Source organism: Hippocampus zosterae, chromosome 20 (assembly GCF_025434085.1).
Source record: "Hippocampus zosterae strain Florida chromosome 20, ASM2543408v3, whole genome shotgun sequence".
NCBI lineage: Eukaryota > Metazoa > Chordata > Actinopteri > Syngnathiformes > Syngnathidae > Hippocampus > Hippocampus zosterae.
In genome coordinates, this window is record NC_067470.1 from 9,672,965 (window position 1) to 9,694,059 (window position 21,095).

Consider the following 21,095-nt stretch of genomic DNA (forward strand, 5'->3'; position numbering starts at 1 on the left):
TGCCCTTCACACACTAGCTGCATTGGAGGCTTGAGTGACAGGAGAGAAGAGGCCTTGAGAATCCAACAACAAAACCCAAACACTCACTCAGTCACACACATGAAGCCGCAATTGCACAGCAACAACGAAAACACCAAAAAAGTCACCCTCATCTCTCACCTTCTCTGTCCTTCCGCCTCCTCATTTGTAATCTATCCGGAAGCAGCCGTCGTTCTCCAATGTCCGGAGGGGGCGCCTCCAACGGCGTGCCACAAATGCAGCGTGAAAGTCACATCGCCTTGGCAGCCAGGCGGTAAACACACTGAGAAGAGTATAGCAGAGCTTGTTAGTCATGCTTCCTAATTAAGGTCGTGAAAGAAACGACCAATGAGGAAAGCATGTCTGGGAATAGGCCAGTCTTTCTCCCAACATACAGTGGAAGCGCCAACACGATGTTTGTCAACTTCCAATAAATTTTTCATAGGATTCTATATACCGTATTGGTCCGAATATAAGACGGCCCTGATTATAAGACGACCCCCTCTTTTTCAAGAATTAAGTTTGAAAAAAGATTTTTTTGAACACCAAATTAATTTTTATACAGAAAATGATTACAGTACATCTAAAACAAATGATTATAACAATATATTTGAGAGAAAAAGCATGTTATTTTGCCTCATTCAAATCTTAATATCTGAACATTTAAATATGTAAACTAAAGTGCAGTCATATTCGAGAGTCAAGTTCAGCATTCGCTTCAATGATATCTGGCGCCATCTAGCGTCGCAAATTGGTATAATCTCTAGACCCCGAATATCAGACGATTCCCACTTTTTCAGTCTTATTTCAATGGAAAAAACACTGTCTTATATTCGGGCCAATATGATATATATATAAGAGAGAGAGAGAGAGGTCCAGTGGTTAGTGAGTCAACCTCACAGTGCAGAGGTACCGGATTCAATTCAATTCCAGGTCCGGTCTCCCTGTTTGGAGTTTGCATGTTCCCGGGACTGCGTGGGTTTTCTCCAGGTACTCAGGGTTCATCCCACAGTCCAAAAACATGCATGGCAGGCTGATTAGACACTAAATTGTCTCTAGGTGTGAGTGTGAGCATGGATGGTTGTTTGTCTGTGTGTGCCCTGGCTGACAACCGGTTCAGGGTGTCACCCCCCCCCCCCCCCCCCCAGCCGCCTACTGACTGAAGATGGCTGGGATAATAATAAGAATAAGAATAAGAATAATGCATTTTATTTAAAAGCGTCTTTCATGCCACCCAAGGACACTGTACAGACAATAAGAAAATACAATGTAAAAATTGGTAAGCGAGATATTATATAAAAACAGGACATAAAATCATAAAAACATAGGAAATGGAAGAACTATGTGTTGTAGGCAATCCTGAACAGGTGTGTTTTTAGACGGGACTTGAAAGTGGAAAGAGGTGCGCAGTTTTGGAGGTCCGGAGGTAGGTTGTTCTAAAGCTTTGGAGCAGCACGACTGAAGGCTCTGGCTCCCATGGTGCTCAGGCGGGCAGGGGGCACTGACAGGCGGAGGGAGGAGGAGGATCTGAGGGAGCGAGTGGGGATATGCACCTGGAGAAGGCTGGACAGGTAAGGAGGGGCCAGGTTGTGGATGGCCATATATGTATATAGAAGCAGTTTGTAATTGATGCGATGTTGAACAGGGAGCCAGTGGAGCTGTCGGAGAACGGGGGTGATGTGCTGCTGGGAAGATGATTTGTGATGATGCGAGCAGAGCGGTTTTGAACCAGCTGGATTTTATGGAAGGACTTTTGAGGTAGGCCGAAGAGGAGAGCGTTGCAGTAATCAAGGCGGGATGTGACAAGACTGGACAAGAATAGCAGCGGTGTGGGGGTGAGGGAAGGGCGAAGTCTGGTAATATTGCGGAGGTGGAAATAAGCAGTGCGGGTGATTGATATGTCAAGTCAAGTCAAGTCAACAGTATTTAAAGAGCACTTTCAAACAGCCATCGCTGCATACAAAGTGCTGTACATGGAGCAATTTAACATGCACAAGAAACAGTAAGACAAATCGGTAATAAAGGCGGTAGAAAGCACCAAACAGTAAAACCAAGAACAAATCTAAGTCATGCTGAGTCGAATGCCAAAGAATACAAGTTTTGAGGAGGGTTTTGAAGATGGGCAGTGAGGAGGCTTGCCAAATGTTCAGTGGGAGGTCATTCCAGAGAGAGGGACCAGCAACAGAAAAGGCTCGATCCCTCTGAACCTCAGTTTAGTTCTTGGTACTTCTAATAATTTCTGGTCCACAGACCTGAGGCGCCGGGCAGGTGTGTAGGGGTGGATGAGCTCAGAGAGGTAAGGTGGCGCGAGATTATTCAGAGATTTGAAAACAAAGAAGAGGATCTTGAAAATAACTCTAAAATTAATGGGGAGCCAGTGAAGGGATGCCAGAGTAGGAGTTATGTGCTCTCTCTTACGAGTACCAGACAAGAGGCGAGCAGCGGCATTCTGGACCAGCTGAAGGCGCTTAATGGAGGACTGGCTGACTCCAAAGTAAATGGCATTGCAGTAATCGAGCCGGGACATGACAAAGGCATGAATTACTGTCTCAAAGTGTTCATGTGAGAGGAGAGGTTTTATTTTGGCGAGCTGTCTAAGGTGAAAGAAGCTGGATTTAACAACAGCACCAATTTGCCGATCGAGTTTGAAATCACTGTCCACTTTAAGGCCCAAGTTTGAGACTGTTGACTTAAGATAAGGAGACAAGGGGGCCCAAGTCTACAGGATGGAATGTACAAGGGCCACTGGGACCAAACATTATCACCTCTGTCTTCTTTTCGTTGAATTTCAATTTTCAATTTTGTGCCATCCAGGTTTTGATTTCTTCCAGACAGGATAGGAGTGGCCTTAATGAGAAGGCGTCTTTCTTGCTCAGTGGGACATAGATCTGGCAGTCATCTGCATAGCAGTGGAAGGGAATACCATGTTTCCTTAAGATGGAACCCAATGGGAGCAGATACAGCGAGAACAGCAGAGGCCCCAGAATTGAGCCCTGTGGAACACCACATGACAGGGGAGCAGTGCATGACTCAGAGCAACCAAGGCTGACACAAAAGGTTCTTTCAGCTAGATAGGACCTAAACCACTCAAGAGCACTGCCGCCAATGCCCACCAAGTGCTGCAAACGAGTCCGCAGAATACTGTGATCCACTGTATCAAATGCTGCAGTTAAGTCCAATAAAACAGGAGGATTGCCATTGCCAGGAGGATGTCATTAGAAACACGTAACAGGGCTGACTCCGTGTTATGCATCGTCTTGAAACATGGCTGGAAGACCTCCAAGATATTATGTTCACCCAAGAAAAGTTTCAACTGCATGTGCACCACTTTTTCCAGAAATTTTGGAAATGAAAGGCAGTTTGTAAATGGCCCTGAAACTTGACAGCACATCTGGATCAAGACCAGGTTTCTTGATCAACGGTTGCACCACAGCATGTTTAAAATGTTGGGGAACTACACCAGAAGAGAGGCTGCTGTTGATGATATCCAAGACCGATGCGACAACACTCGGGAGAACCTCCTGAAAAAAGTGCGGGGGAAGAGAGTCGCAAGGGGAGCCAGATGGCTTCGTCTGGCGAACTACATCCTCCAAAAGCGCCAAGGACACAGTTTCAAAAGGTTCGGAATGTCCTCCATTTACGGATGATGGAGGCCACTGTGCTCACTGGAATCTTTGCAGCAGCAGAGGTTTTTGCTCTCCGGTTCCCCAGATTGATGCCTTGAGACAATCCTGTCTCAATCCTAGTCCAAAATAGCCGCGGGAGCCTTTCAAGGATGATGACTTGGAAAGATGATGCATCCGAGCTCAATTTTGAGTTTCGCGGCAAATGGCTGTGAATACATGTGAATACATTTGTCTTATGGAATGTTTAAATTTCTATTCATTGTGAAAACATGATTTTCAAAAGCACAGGGCAACGTGCAGTGGCAGGTAAGGGAAGTGTCCTTCTCGGGACGGCGCCCACAGACACTTTTCTCCTCTGAAGCAGAATAACTACATCATATGGACAACGGCATCCATGGACGCGATGTACTTCCTCGCTATGACTCGAAATGCTTTCTTTGTCGCTCATGCGGGGTGACAGGCGGAATTGCGTCACACTTTCGAATAGATGCTGTACTTGTTGAAGAGTTTGGCAGCGTGACATGTTTCAAGGTCCATTGATTCCATCGGAGTGGGGAAAGAGCCAGCCATTGTCAGACCACAAACGGGCGCAACAGCGACACCGTGTGGCACAAGCGCGCTGCATCAGAACGAGACCGTTTTCGAATTCGGGACTGTCGTCATTTTGTCGTGCGGTTTGGACAGATTTCGCATAGCGAGGGGGGAAAAAAAGCCTGTGAAATAGTTCGGACCTCGATCAGAACTTGAGAAATATAAAAGGGGACGCCATCAGAATGTAACAGCTGGGCAGGAGACGCATATTCTAATTACATGTCCGTTCTGGGCCTCTCTAATTCCCTTTCTTAAGCGCTTTTTAATAGCGCCGAGCGATTATAAAAGTGAAGCATAAATAAAAACTTCATAAACATCGCGTTTTGTGTGGTGTCCTACTGCATCACGGCGCGTGTGTAATTAACAAGCTGGTTGATTATGGGAGGAAAGAGACGATTAAAGGGAGATGACGCCATGACGGGCTTTATGGCGGGTTATTAAAAGTTAAAGTTAGCGTCTGAGGATGAAGAAAGGCGGGGACGTTGCAACTCTCGAGATGTCACGAGATGCTCCCAAAAAATAATAAAAAATCGCTGTGCGCTTTGCGTTTTCTCGAATAAACAATAAAAATGCAAAATGAATGTGTAACAAGACAGTGGGGTCTTCAAATATTCTATTGAAACACCGTCGTTAGTTCCTGCCAGTTCATGCGGCATTTTCATTTCACTTCTGCCTTCAGCATGTGCAATGCGTGCCTCAATCGGATTCAGGTCAGGTGATTAATGTATATGATATAATCTTTGCATTAAAGAACAAAACAAAAAACCTTGGTTGCTTTTGCGATATGCTTCGGGTCATTGTCCATCTGCACTGTGAAGCGCTGTCCGTGTCCTGAAACATTTGGCCGAATATGAGCAAGAAATAATGTCCGAAACGCTTGAGAATTCGTCCTGCTGCTTTTGTCAGCAGTCACATCATAAGGACTGCAAATACGGGCAACATTTTGCATTACCTTGAGCGACACTATACGCGGAATAGGCGCAACCTTTCCTCATTAAGATAACACTTGATTTAAAACTCGTCATTTTCCGGTATTATGTTATTTTTTTATTTATTTTTGCTGCAAATCCCTTCAGCTTGTCCGGAAGCAATTTGGTTTCCCATTTAGTTCTGTCTTTGTCGTTCTTGTAAATTGTGTGCCGAGTTCCACCCACGGAAACATGTTTTTCCCACTCGGGCAGATTGAACAATATATTTCTTATCTGCCGCCTTAAAGAAGTTTAAAAAATTGATTGTTTCTTTCTCTGTCCAAGAATTAAGTTTTAGTTTATAAAAACAAAAAGTCAACAGCTGTTTGTTGTCCTACAACTCGAAGGCCTGTGTGTGTGCGTGTGGTTTTCTTCTGCTAATAGAAGAAAATAAATAAATCAATAAATAAATGCCACACCCAATTTAGCTCATCTATATGTGCATGGCGCTTTCACAACGGTTGCAGCTGTAACAAAGCGCTTTACAGAACACGTGACCAAAAAATATGATAAAACTCGATCTCGCACACACGCGCACACGCACACGGACGCGATGGTCTCAACAAAAATCTCAGTCCCTTTTGCAAATGTGCATTACATCCTGATAACCACAAGGAGGCAGCATAATTTCACTTTCCACCGACAAGGGGAAATGCATGTCAATGACCGCTGTCAATTGGACTCAAGCAGCTCCAAATCCGCATTGTGTTCTTTCCTTGAAAAAAAAACGAGGGAGATGGAGGGAGAGAGAGAGAGAGAATTACACCAGTCTCATATTCATCCCTCGTTTGCAAATATGCACCACATCTTGATAACCACAAGAGGGCAGCATAATTTAATTGAAAATGTCGTTTTCCTCGTTCTGTACTTCATATTGACGGTCAACTGGGACATTTAGCAATTAGGTTTCATTTTATTTCACTTTAGAGTTCAATAAATTGGCATGAAACGTGTTTGTTTTCAAACATTTCAAGTTGACGAACCACCGGACGACTGAATCAATGTCTGAAGGCACTGAAGTTTTAAGATAAAATATAAGATTGCAAATAGAACCCACGATGATAACATCTGCTGAAACCACAGAATAGAACAAAATAGATTATTTTTTTTAAATTCCTTATGAGGGTTATGAATGAATGAATGTGTCTGTGCTTGTTTGTTCTGACAACTGTGTTCTTTCTTTCCTCCAGGGCGATTAAAGCAATTGCAGGCAGAAGGCTTCTCAAGGGGCAGTAGACAGAGTGCTCCTTCAGATCTGTTTGCCTTATTTAGCTTGAGAATCATTGATATGAATGCACCAAGTCACACACTGACGTTTTTTCTATGCATTTGGTCAATTGTTATTCTGCTCTTTCCAGACAGACAGTTATTATATTTGGGAGGGGAATGTGTGCGTGTTGTGCTGGGAGGGGTTATGTCTGAAACCCTGATCAGAAATTCATATTAGCAATCGGCATGGCTACTGAAGATCAGTCATTATCACTGTTTTCGTAATGCGCTGCGAAACAGGATTAGCATCCCTGGGTCGTTTCACAAAGAGACAGTGAGGGCAAACAGGAGTGCAAAATCATTCTTCACAAACCTAATCAGAATCATTTAGCGTTGCTTTTCGATGTGAGCAGATTATGGAATTCGACAATACAGTATGCTGCCAAAGCGCATGAGGCTTCTTTTGGAAAACTGATCTGACTGTGCTTCGGCGCGGTCTTCAGTAGCATAACACATTTTCCTCACATGAGGGATTCTTACAAAAAGTGGGAATTATGAGCGGCACAAAAACCTTCACGTATCTTGCTGGAAATTTAAACTCGTGTCACAAAAAGCCTAATACAACATCTGAAATCCATTTCGGGTTAACAGGAGACACATATTCACAGGTTACTCATTAACATGAGTTCAAATGTGATTGGATAATTCTGAGCGCAATCAAATCCACACGGGGTGTGCACACTTTTGCAACGTTTTTTTTCCTTACTTCACTTAAGTTGGACAAGTTACGGGATTAATTAATTAATGGTGGAAAAGTTTAGGAATGAGTTTTTCATCTCACAAAATCTGGCATTTGAGCAGGGGTGTGTAGACTTTTTATATCCATGGTAGACATAGTAGATGGGAGGTGAAATGGTTTATTACCTTATTTTAAATAAAACAACCAAATTTGGTCATCTGAGGAACGGCGTGACGATATTTATCTGCTCAATGTGACAATAGCATGGAAACAGGAGCCCTGAATATTGAGGTCAAACTTTATCAGTCGACTAGAAATGAGTTGATTACCCCCCCATCCCACCGTACATTAAGGTATTCCGGTCAAATGCCTATTCCTAATTAAAAACATTTAAAAGAGAAGAGCTGCATATAAACGGCAACAACAAAAATTAAAATGTTCCGCCCAAAAGTTTGTGTTTTAAAAAAAAACACAAAATGTGAAAAATACTTGAAAATGTCAGTGGTGTGGCTTTGGGGCAATGAAAGTTTGTTGCCTTTAATTTGAAGTGGAAGTCTAATATTAGCCACGGAGCCTTTTCAAACAAGAACAACACGGTCAGTTTGGGAGGCCAATATTGGTACGGTGAAGCAATAAGGCTTGCTGGGGCAGGGAGGCATATTCCCCACGTAGCATTTACTGGTCACAGTCAAGATTGTGAGCCCAATAAAATTGCCTTCAGAAGTCATTCTCATTCCTGCCACAGCAGAACAAATGACCACCAAATACATACATACAGTATCTACCTATCTAGCTAACTAGAGAGATATAGATGTAGCTAGCTAGCTAGCTTGTCGTTCTAGCTAGCTACATCTATATTGCTATTTAGCTAGCTAAATGTATCTATATATAGCGAGCTATATATAACTAGTTATATCTAGCTAGCACTCATATATATATATATATATATATATATATATATATATATATATATTAGAGCTGTCAAACGATTAAAATATTTCATTCATTCATCTTCCGAGCCGCTTGATCCTCACTAGGGTCGCGGGGGGTGCTGGAGCCTATCCCAGCTGTCTCCGGGCAGTAGGCGGGGGACACCCTGAATCAGTTGCCAGCCAATCGCAGGGCACACAGAAACGAACAACCACTCACACTCACACTCACACCTAGGGACAATTTGGAGTGTTCAATCAGCCTGCCACGCATGTTTTTGGAATGTGGGAGGAAACCAGAGCACCCGGAGAAAACCCACGCAGGCCCGGGGAGAACATGCAAACTCCACACAGGGAGGCCGGAGCTGGAATCTCTACAGTTTTTGTGTAGACCTCATTTCGAATGACAACACTGGAGACGTTTTATTTTCGCTAGGTCGCTACCACTGTCAGACAAACACAGAGAAGCTCCACCCGCTCTATCTATATGGACGCAGAACACTGTAACCTTCCACACAAAATAGTAATCCCGTTAAAATTCATTTAAATTAATGCCAATAAAAACGTGCTAAACTGACAGCTCTAATATATAGATATATATATATATATATACATATACACACACACACACACACACACACACACACACACACACACACACACACACACGCACATCAGTGGCTAGAGAGGGCTGGTCTGAAGGACAGCACAGAGGCACTCATCCTGGCTGCTCAGGAGCAGGCCCTCAACACCACAGCCATCGAGGCCTAGATGTACCACATCAGACAAGACCCAAGGTGCAGGCTTGCAAAGAGGCACCTGAGACGACCCAACACATAACTGCAGGATGTAAGATGCTGGCAATGAAAGGCTACATGGAAAGTCATAACTAGGTGGCTGGCATAGTCTACCGAAACATCTGTGCGGAGTATAGACTGGAAACCCCAAGGTCAAAATGGGAAACACCTCCGAAGGTGGTGAAGAATGACAGAGCGAAGATTCTGTTGGACTTCCAGATCCAGACTGACAAGATGGTAATGGTGAAGACGAGACGAGGAATTTATTTTTATATACAGTATGTGTGTGTGCTGTATTTTAACTCCTGTATTGCACCCGAATAAAATCCTCTTTTTTTCCCAAGGTGTCAGGAGCAACCCCTCCCCTGAGAAGGTGAGAAGAATAGAAGCAGACGTGGAGGAGTTAGACTGTCTGGCGCCTTAAAATCATTTCTTCTCTCCCGATAGACTTGAGAGAGGAATAACCCAGATATGCAAATGTAAAAGCCTCAATTAATTGAATTGCCATAATTATGCGGACGGAAGATTGGGTAGGGAAAAGTCATCTTAGCTGACGTCAATTTGTCTTCTCACTTTCAGGGCCTTGAATTACCTGCCACATATTATTTATCTGAACAATGTATGCTATAAACACACGCAAAAAGGTGTGGTTAAAAATCGGGACCCTCATTTAACCACAAAAGTTGGTCAAATGAATAACCCACAAAACCGTGCATTTTTTAAAAAACGTTTGGGTATTGATCTTTGGGTTATTTTTGACTCAACTGTTTTTAGAGTGTGATGGTATACTACCACATACTCTTAAAACTACTGGGTCAAAAGTAACTCAACTTGACCGATATAACCCAACGCTGGGTCCAAAATAACTGACCCACTGCTTGGTTATCAATACCTACTGCATTGGGTTGATTTGTCCCTGAACGTTAAGATTTTGATCCAATAAGGGGTAAAAAAAACTACTGCAGAAAAGCGTACGCAAGTGCGATCGTCTAACAATGCCGAAAGTTTCGAAACTGGACCAAAATTTGTTCCGTGACACTGATTGACTTTCAAGTCGTCCCCGTGTGGTACGATTAAAACAAATTACGATGTCGTATAATTAACTCCAATTACGACGCCAGCCACTCTAATTACCAGACATTTTATTCCAATTATGGTTTGATTCCCTTTTGTTAGCATACCTAGCGATCATTGCAATTGTGATTCACCACGGGGGAATTCTGGTCACATGACACGAGTTCGACTCACTCCTCAATCCACTTTCAATACAATCACTTCTAATGACCCTACACGACCGTTCCGACACAATTCATTGTAAATCGATCGAAGGTGAGACCTTACTGTGTCGGCGATACAATAGGATTCATTCAAATTATATCACGTCAATACGTTTCGAATACGTATTTCAATTTTTTAAAACTCTCCAGATTGTTAGAGTTGTGCTAAATCCCGCATTGTGCTCACTTTTAACAAATAAAGGTGGATTGGATACGAATAAATTATATCGCACTTCTGTACACAGCGGGCTTGTTTAGTGCCTCACAATAGAGAATCCGATAAAAGTCATCGTATACATTTTTAGAGATTATTTTTAAGTTACCGGGAGCAACAGGTGCTCGGATGCAACACGTGAGTTTGTGCTGGAAGCAAACAAAACTCAAACAAAAGCCAGGCGAGGTCATGCAAATGAGCTCGCCACCACAATTAGGATTCATGTAAATGTGGCAAGTTAATTAATCCGCGGGAACAGTCGCGCTAATTATCTGCTAATCCCCAACTCATATTCCTCCGTATTTAAAACAAAACTCTCGTGGTCTGCATATGGGCATAGCAGAACCCCCCCACCCCCAAAAAAGTGAAATGTCTCAAGATTAATTACGATTTTGAACTGAGAACGACGGCTCTAATTAGCGGTGTCACTCAATGCAGCACAAATGTAGATGGGCATTCTTCAAGGAAACAGACAAACCAACAAGGAGCAAGTTGACGTTAATCAAAAAGATGACTTGCACTCTTAATTAATGAATAATTAGGAGTGATGTTTTTTTTCTTTCTGCAGCGGCCCGAATTATTTATGACTTTGCGCAGGGTTTGGAAGAAGTCAGTAGAACCTCCGTCGGGAAGTTTTAAAAAGGCAATAGATCACTTTACGCATGCTGAGATGTGCAAAAAGGAAAAGTCCACCTTTTTTTAAATATACAGTATATACTGTATATATTTTTTGTGTGTGTTGGATTACGACCCTGATGCACTTTAGGAATTATACCCGCGAGAAACTCAGCTTCAGGACGGTGACATTGAACTTTTTTTTTCTGGGCTTGGAGGAAAAAAATTTCTTTTGTGACGGAAGTGATCAAAAGAGGCCTGCTGAATAACATGCTGTTAAAAGCAAACACGTACAGTCGCTTTGCCTTCGAAAATTCTACTTAGTTTAATGCTATCAAGCAGTGCAAAACGCCACAGGTGGGCTAACTAAATAGCATTTGGCATCGTGGTGTTATAAGAAATGGTTATTTGAACGCAAATGGTGGAGCAACACATGCAGACAGATTATGAATAATTCCTGGGGCTCTCTGCCCTAAAAGTGAATATTTTTAAATCACAAATCTTACTCTTGAAATTGATGAGAAACATTTTGGGCTGCACAGGATGCCCTGGTGTGTGTTAGGAAGGTTTGGAAGAGATGACTTAAAAGGGAGCCATGTGGTATACACACTGTCAAATCTCAATGGTTTAGGATGAATGGATGGACGGATATATATTATCTATAAAAACCTTCAAGCAGTAACCAGTGAAATACAGGGATTGCATAAGTGTGCACACCCTCACTGGGCTGCTCACAATTAAGCTATTGCAATCAGACGACAGGCCAACCGATTAATCGGCTATTACTGCTTATTAAAATGTTCTCATCCCAGGCGTTTGAATACATTAGAAGATAAAACAAAGTTCATAACATTCAAACATGAACCACCCCCTCGCAAAAAGAAAAAGTCAGAAAAAATAGACCAAAAAAACAGACACAAAGCATGATGTTTTTCCTGCTTCAAACCATAAACGGGTTGTTTACTTTGTTTTCCGACTTCAGTTTGTTTTGAGGCAAGTTACAACGGAAGTGAAAGATGACTTCATGTGCATTAAAAACAAATCCACAAAATTCTGAGAGGCACATCTATGGACAATGGGGAGCCATTTCTGTCTGACATGCAAATTTCAGTCGCAGGAGCACAGGAACATTCCATTAAAGGCTTGGACATATGGTCTCCTTTTCCCCAGTCCCTAATTCAGCATATTACTCTGCACCTTGTTTCACATGTCTGCCTGCCCTTTTCTGCAGACCCTTGCGGCGCTAATCTTCAGCTACATCTCTCTTGGTTTTCAAATGACAAGAAATGCGTTCATCCGAATTCCAGACACAACCACCTTGTGAAGAAAAAGAAAGTCTCAGACAGCCGTGGCTCGGGGCTGACTTTTTTTTTCTCCCTTCCCTGTCACTTTATCCTAAAATGTTGATGTATGACGAGACATTCTGAAAAATGAGCAAATAAGAGGGTGACTATGGAGGAAGCTACAGTGTTGTTTGGTGCATCCATGTTTATGTACTGGGAAGCTATGCAAGATAACCTTTTTTTTCTCCAGATATCTATTTAAATATATCTAGATGTAAATACTGGCCATATAATGGGTAGATATTTGATATATGTATACATGCAAATACATATAATAGACACATCCATATATGTATATGGATGTGATATTGGCCTGAATCTAAGACGGCCCTGATTGTAAGACGACTCCCTCTTTTTCAAGACTCAAGTTTGAAAAAAGACTTTTTGAACACCAAATTAATTTTTATTCAGAAAATATTTACAGTACATCTGAAAGAAATGATTATAACAATATATTTGAGAGAAAAAGCATGTTATTTTGCCTCATTCAAATCTTAATATCTGAACATTTACAGTAAATGTGTAAACTAAAGTGCAATCACATTCATAAATGAATGACTTCTGGTTTTTGAATTGTTAATTACATCATAAGTTCTCCTCAGCTGCCGATCTTCGACCAACTTTTCTCCAGATTGTCGTTATTTTTCTTCATTTTCTGTTATCTCTTCTATTATTTTCTTCTCTTTCTTACCGCTATTTTTTTTTATTTTTCTTCTTTGTGCTACCGTTATTTTAATTTTTATTCTTCGTGACAGGGGTTCACTTTGCCCTCAGGAGTCAAGTTCAGCATTCGCTGCAATGATATCTGGCGCCATCTAGCGTCGTGAATGGGTATAATGTCTAGACCCCAAATATAAGACGACCCCCACTTATTTCAATACAAAAAAATACCTTCTTATATTCGAGCCAATACGGTATAAACATATGCATACCTGTGAGCAATTTGGCACACAGATTTAAAAAAAAAAAAAAACAAATGACGTGTGGATATTTGGAGCGGATATGTCTCTCAGTAAGAGGGGTTTAAAAGTAAACTCCCGGTACATATAACTGCCCTTTGCACTCCAGGTGCATTTTTGCAGCGCAAGAAATCAATAAAGCTCCTCTTCCCAGTGAATGAATGCACTTGAAGTTGTTGTGCTGTTGAAGCTGAGGTGTGCATTACAAGATAGGTCCCGTATTGGCTTCTGACGCTCGCATCACTTAAGGTGAGGAGACGTCTCGGCCGGCTTCCAGCTCGCTCTCTGTGGTCATTTATCAAGTGTCCAAGTGGATTTCTGCGCATCCTCACCTCCACCTCTATTGGCTGCTTATCCATCACCCCCCCCCCCCCCCTCCTTCTCATATAATGTATTGTATCCATGGGGAAGTATGAATCATCTGGCAACATATTCCCCTGGGGTATTTGATCTTTGTTGTTGCCACCTGCTGGGTTTCTTCCAAGCTGGGTTGTGCAAGGTAGCGATCATTCCCAGGAAAGAAAACAGCATTAACATTTTCTCCGTTGCCAATCTGAAATTAAGCAGCTTGTGACACGTGTGGACAGCATCCTCAATGTACCTTGAGCAAATTGTGGCCTGAGAAGCAGCGATGGGGGAACGTCTGGGAATACAAATAAAAAGAAATGTTTATAATTGCCATTAGGAATCATTTTGCCAGCTCGAAATGAACCGAATAATATTTAGGCGTTCCAGAAATGCAGACACAGACAAAATGCGACAACAACATTTTTGTATAAAAAAAGTCCGAAACAGAAAACGCCTCAAAAATGAGGAAGGCGCTCGCAAAAGGCAAGGGAATGGAAAACAAACAAAATGCTAGGTCCAGTTCACAAGTCAAACAAAAATCCAAGTCAAAATAACTAAACAATGGCTATACTGACAAAACAACGCTTGAGCAAGAACAGCAACAAGGTCAATAATCCGACAAGCACCTAGCAGCTTGTCAATTCTTAATGAATTCATAGCCTCATTTTCTTTTTTTGTCATATATTGGTATTAACAGAAAAAAGTGATTAAAAACAAAACCAAATAGAGTGTAAAGATCTCAAAAGGGGGCAAGGACCTGATTTGGACACCTATGATTTATACCAAGAGCAACAAAAGCCTCAATTGATTCTGATTTTTTTTTGTATGTGCTTTGAAGATACCTGATAAGATTAAATTATACAAAAAGACATTGTCCTAATCTTTTGGTGATTTTTTTTTTCCAAGTATCAAGACGGCGCAACCTCCCAGTCTGGATTTTGACCGGGTTGCGTGATTGCAGCTTTAAGGCTCACAATAAAAGGACCCCAAACGTTTTTTGTTTTTTTCTCAAAAAGCATCACAACCAGGTCGCACTTGCCTATTTTTCAATTAGATGCGCCACAACTCTGCAAATAATCGCAGCATTAGGACGGCGTGAAGCACGAAAATAGAAAGGCGCACCCCCATTGGGCCAGGTCTGGCAGGCAGGCAAGCAGCAATTTCAAGTCGTGATGATTCAGAGCTGACCAAAGGCTTCATGCGGCTCTCTGATTGCGGCAAATTACACAATTTGAAGAGCCCTAAGAGTCCCCCCCCCCCCCCCCCCCCCCCCCCCCGCCATGAGCTCCCGATGATCTGCGGTGCTTCACTCCTGAAGGGGGTACACCTGGTAGGTGGCGAATTAAATACAGCGGTACCTTCAAGTTTGACCACATTTTTAACTGGGAGTGTGTTATATCCAACACTGCCTGCTTTTGTACGCAAAGGGGCCGCAAAATCAATATTATTCGGGGGGGGGGGGGTTCGGTTGGTCAGCGCACCACTGTGACGCAACATGAAGTGCAAATTTATGAAAAGAATAGATTGCAAGTCAAGTTCTTATGCTAAGCCAAGCAGTATTTAAGTAAGCTGGATCCGCGCACCCCCCCCCCCCCACCCCCCGTGCGCATTTGTCGGAGCGGCTCCTCCGGCTCAACTTTCTCGCCGTTTGTCCTTGAGCGCTTCATTAATTCCGGCAATTTTTCAGGACGCCACCTCGAGGCTATTCACCTCCGAGATGAGGCGGGGGATCACCGGGAGGCGCGGCGATTGCAATTGCTGCAATTCCCAGTTAAATATACGCTCTCGCCAGTTCATCAAGGTTTTCAATTAAAATTAATAAAAGAAGAAAATTAATTGCCGTTTGAGGAATAATTAAATTATAATGATCAAATGAGAGGGTTTTTTTCAGTTAACGTGCTAACTAGTTCTTTCAATTGTTCCAATTATAAATTGTCATTATTATTGAATGGATTTTGTCTGGTTGACATGTCGGGTCAGAACTGATTTATTATGTTAAATCCATTGGGATAAAACTGTTTTAACAGTATTCAACATGCTTGAATTTTTTAGAGGTCATGGACAGGTAAGTATCTGTATCGAGGCATTGAAGGGGGCTGTCTTTTAAATGGCTACACAAGATTAACTCATTCACTCCCAAAGACGTTCTTAAACGTCTTTTCAGACCTGGTCTAGAATTGGCTGGTACTGAATGAGTCAAAAAAATAAAATAAAAGGATTAATTTCAATTCATTAGTTGAACGCAAAACAACCAAAATGAACCATGAGCATACTTGCCGCCCTTAATGAAGCCAATTTCTTTACTTCTACTCCGCGAGTTTGATTCATGTTCCGTATTGGGCAGCAGGTGGCAGACGTTCCATTTCGGCCGCCTGCACACCTGCTGCCTATTTGTCGGTGATTGCACCTGCTATATCTAGGCGCTCCGGCGGACGACTCATTGCCGGAGTATTGCATGCCTGATGTACAATACTGACCTTTACATTCTTTGACGTCCCATTGTGAATACAAATCGTAAATTGCCTAATCAATTCCCTTGCCGTTTTTTGCAAGCGCTTTTTGTTGTCTCGTTATATTGTTTCCTGGTTTTCATTAGTAACCAGCGCTTTCTGTTAGACGGTATTTTTTTGGTTTGTAATAAATATTACTTCGTGAAAATACCCTTTTTTCGGTGTCTGCTATTTCGGGGATCCACTTATTCTCGCTTTTTTTACGCATGAAGCGATTTCCTTTTTTTTTCGTTTCGAGCGAAACAGATGACAGATTCCGCTGTTAAATAGCGTCTATGTGGCGACACTACAACACTTTCAGTGACTGATTGATCCATTTTCCGATCCGCTTTATCCTCACACGGGTCACGGGGTGTGCTGGAGCTTATCCCAGCTCTTCGGGCAGTAGGTGGGGGACACCCTGAACCGGTTGCCGGCCAATTGCAGGGCACACAGAGACAACCATTCGTGCTCCCAATCACACCTCATATATATATATATATATATTTTTTTTTTTTTTTTTTTTTAACGGAGGTGCGTTTGGGGAATATCAATCATCACTGTTGTGTTGGTTTATTCATAGGAGTTTATTCATCTCGTCTATTTCAAACAACTGAAAGCGGGTTGGGGCCGTCGCCGTGACCATGGAGCTCATGTGAGGTCACTGTCACAGCGAGCCAATCCATAAATACATTTGCGCCCTTGCATTTTGTTGACGCACCTTCGAGGACTAAGTGTTCATGCTCCTCGTGGCGTTCTCCGGAAACGTGCTGAGCTCGGCGCCTCTTTCCTGGTTGAACCCTCGGCGCCTCGATCGCTGCGGTAATTGGGAAGGGGCGGTGCGAACGGACATCATTACCATACGGGATGTGTGAATACAGATAGCGTCAAGCTAACGTTGTGTGCGTGTGTGTGCATACGTGGGATCGGAGGAAAAACACGCACACACACACACGCACACAAACACACACACACACACCGGGAAACTTGATGGTTGTAAATGACCACGACGTATCTGTGTACGGTTCACTATTGACGAATTCACATCCACTCGAAAAAAAAGTTTCGTCCAAAATATCTCAATATGGGTCAAACAGGGACTGACCCAACTATTTGGGTTCTTCATTTAACCCAAAAAGTACAAATGAATCATCAACATAACATTTCCAAAAAATTGTGCTCTTTTGTACAAAACTCAAAAGAGTGAGTTGTTCGTCTGGTCACTTCCTGTATTACTTTGAAAGAACGAATCTACTCTTATTTCGGTCACTTACCTTTCCTGTTGTGCCAGTCTGATTATTAGCCCCCGCCTGCTTGTTTCAACCTGCAACAGATATTGAGTGTTATTTCCATTTTTTTTTCTGTAGAACGTCCCCCTCAGTTATCGATTGAAAACGTCACCCATTCCGGGTTTTGACGTCCAAGTTCTGACACCAGCCGTAAGTGTCAAAGGAAGTATTTTGAAGTGATGCATCTCAATTGATAGACGAGGCTGAACTTTTTAGCCATCATTTTTGTTTTGCGACGTGCCGGGAGATTTTTCATTCGTAAAATAAGCGCCTTGGCTCAAAAACTGCAGTTAACTAAATTGTGAGGCTTAAAAAAGCCTGTTTCAAGTCCAGCCCGTAAAACACAGCATCTAATAAACAGACGCTAAACTGAACAAGGCGATAAATCACGGGAAAGCCACAACAGTGTTTTTTTTTAAACCCTCAAGTCTTTTAAAAGAAGTCACTAAATCACAAAGCTGCATCTATTCAGGACCCTCACAACTGTGAATGAGAAGGAAAAAAAAAACACTTGCTGTTGTTCCAATTGAAGACAAATGACGTTTGGATTGCCATTTTTCTTTCTTTGTCCATTGCACCCAAGACCCACTGGGCGAAGTTGTCAGTCTTGTGGTAAATCGTAGGTAGAAGTATGTGATTCCTGGCCTATTTACGGCCCAGACGCGGAGAGAAATGAAAGAGTGAGAGGGACAAGGTCACGGTTATAAATTACCGCCATGAAATCGATGAAACGACCATGACGCCTCAGGCGAGGCGCGGCGCTCCTATTTCACTTTTTCTTAAGTAAAACGCCAGATGAGACCAAATTCATTCGGGTTTTTTATATTGAGAGGCTTGACGCCATAAAGATAAAACGCCACTGTTTCTGGTTTTTGTTGTTGTTGTTGCGTCATACCTTCAATAAATGATTAGCAATCTCAATACCTGCCAGTCAAATAGGTTGCATAACTCTTGCATAGTCATAGCAAGTCGCATCATGTCTCGCTCAAGTATTCCCAACCAAAACGATTTTTTATAGTTGTGAGAAAATAAATCTCATTTTAGACAGCATGATGAGCTCGCAATTTGTTTGTCTCATATTTAAGGTCTTGGGTTCGAATCCCTCCCGCAATCCAAAAACATGCAAGCGAGGATTATTGAAGACGTTAAATTGTACGGAGATTTTTTTTTTGTCTGGATGTGCCAGATAAGGCTCCAGATCAGATCAGTAGGGCCATAGAAATATTAGCAGATTTTGAAACAAGTCCTGTGGCCACAGACTGCTAGCGGCAGTTGTGGACCACTAAGGTCAGTGACATCATACTTCAACCCAGCAAGATCCACCTTTTAAAGAAACATGCATTTACACGGACATACATACAGTTTATGCTTGCAATTTTTTTGGGGTGTTCAATATTTTTCCACAAAAAAGGGAGGAATTACTATCAGCTTGGTAGTGGAAGGGCGAAACAATTTTTTCCAAATTCTTCATTTGGTATGGCTTCCTTTATGACACAGTTCGCGGGCGAACAGAACGGTCATTGGATCTCGCAAATGTAGATGCAAACAAAAATCCGAAAGAAAAATTTAGATTTACAAACAAAAGCATACCGACAAAGTTTAGACCGAAATCGCTGGTCACAAGGAGCCAGGAAAAAAAAGGCAAAAAACAAAAAGGCAAGGTAATAGAAACGCCGAGAATATACACAAAACGACAAGAGTCCAATTACACAACAACAAAACAAGAGCAAAGACAAAATAATAACAATACTTACTACTGAGGAACTCGCGGCAAAAGCGACAAGGACGAGATCGAGAGGTCTGGAAAAACAACACTTGAGCAAGAGCAGCAACAAGGTCAATAATCCGACAAGACAAGCGACTCGGCAGTCCTTAAATACGTGGTTTAATCGTGACGATTAAATTGGCAGCAGGTGTGCAAGGCTGGAAGAGAAGCCCTCCACTGCCACCTGCTGGAGACATACAAGACCAGGGTCGTGACGTCGCAGGTAGATTTAGAAAGCCCGCTGAGATAGGCCAACCGCAGTGTAACAACAACACACTTCCAGAATAGACAAATGGACACGGTTCATATATTTTTTTAAAAATGACTATGAATCGAGGCCGAGGATGTTGAATGATGATACAGCGAGGTAACACCGAAACTCAATGTTCCATGTAAAATCCCACGATACATATTTGTTTGAGGGTTGCCTCATATTTTTTTTTGTTCACAGCCCCTCGTAAGACCGCCAAGGTAAAAGCGATCCATGCAATACATCTGCATTTAAAACGCCGTGTCGAAAAATGAAGCAAAGAGATTTTTTTTTCCAGAGCCTGGTGAAATTGAAAGATTGACTTGAAGGATCGCTTTCTGAAGCTTGCATCATCATGCCGAAAGAAAATCCACACGACGCGGGTATCAACAGCGGGAGAAAGTGCGAAGCCCGCTGGGACCGATGGGAGGAGAGTGCCGACCACTTCTACCGTTTGGACAGGTGGTTGAAACAAATCCCCGGGATTAGCGAGGGAAGCCTTTATTAGCATACGCGGACATTAGATAACACAACTTTGCTTAAATCAAGGAATGTGTGTGGCGAAGGAGGATTTAACCTCACGCTCGGGGTTAGCTTCCATGTTAACGAAGCAACAAATCCCCACCAGGGGCAAGTAGTGATGCCCTACATTTATTCCAATACCTTTACTTGAGTAACCTTTTGCATAAATTGGACTCATCAGAGTCGTTTAACCCGTTCATGCACCCTGTAACCTGATTACACGATAAGCTTGTCCACTGTAGTAACCGCTGTCCTTCAAAGGGTTAAACTCGGTCTGGGCGATTGCGGGAAAAAAATAATAACGATCGTTTTGACCGATCGTGAAATCATGATTCATCAATGCAATGATTCACCGATTTCAAAATAAAAGTATTGATTTGACTACTAAAACACAACTTGAAATCAAACTCGAAAGAACAACCATAAAAAATATATTTTTAAGTAAATTGATCATTTAATATTTCAATTCTAGCGTTTAAAACAAAAAAATTAACAGTGGCGGTTTCTGCTGTGGGGCAAAAGTGGTGCCGACTTGATGACTCTTTTTCCAAAATGTAAAAACAAACTTTTTTCTGGCCTTAATGGAGACGTTTGCTTGCTAGATTTAGCAACTTTTGTCAACGTTTTCAAAAAGTGAGGAAAAAAAAACCAATCTGGGCCAAAGAGGGGTCAATATGTCCAAACTTCCCTGGGTTGCGTTGTACATTTTTGTACAACTGACGCCCACCGAAATGCAGTGGGAAAAAAACTTTGTACAGTACAGTATATAGGTTATTTTCCAAAACCCAGACCGTTTTTTTTTTTTCTTCGAAAAACGCGGATAGACATTTACATAAAAAACAGTTTGAGAGGTGTGTTTGGAGGGAGGGTGCTGTAATAAATATATTTAACCCTGGAGAAACCATTTGGTCCCTATAAATTCTGCTATTCAAATGCTACCCTTAAATCCCAAAGGGTCAAATTTGGCCTTAATCCTAAATTAGGATTAAAGCATTAAATATTTGGAAAAAAAAACATATATTTTGGTGTTCAGTGAACATATATATTTAATGTAAAATTCATCATTTTCCAAAGAAGAAAAGGGTTTTTGGGTTCTCCGGGGTTAAAACTGTCAATAATGCGAACCAGCTTCCAATCTTCAACCTCA

General features: G+C 42.1%; 1 long non-coding RNA gene across 1 annotated transcript in view; it reads right to left on the reverse strand.

The window, feature by feature from the left end:
• Positions 1–5,576: 5,576 nt before the first annotated feature.
• Positions 5,577–21,095, reverse strand: part of LOC127592994 (uncharacterized) — a 49,940-nt gene continuing 34,421 nt past the window's right edge. The window contains exon 4 of the long non-coding RNA XR_007960277.1: positions 5,577–5,918. This is a non-coding gene — a long non-coding RNA (uncharacterized LOC127592994). The remainder of the gene's footprint in view (positions 5,919–21,095) is intronic.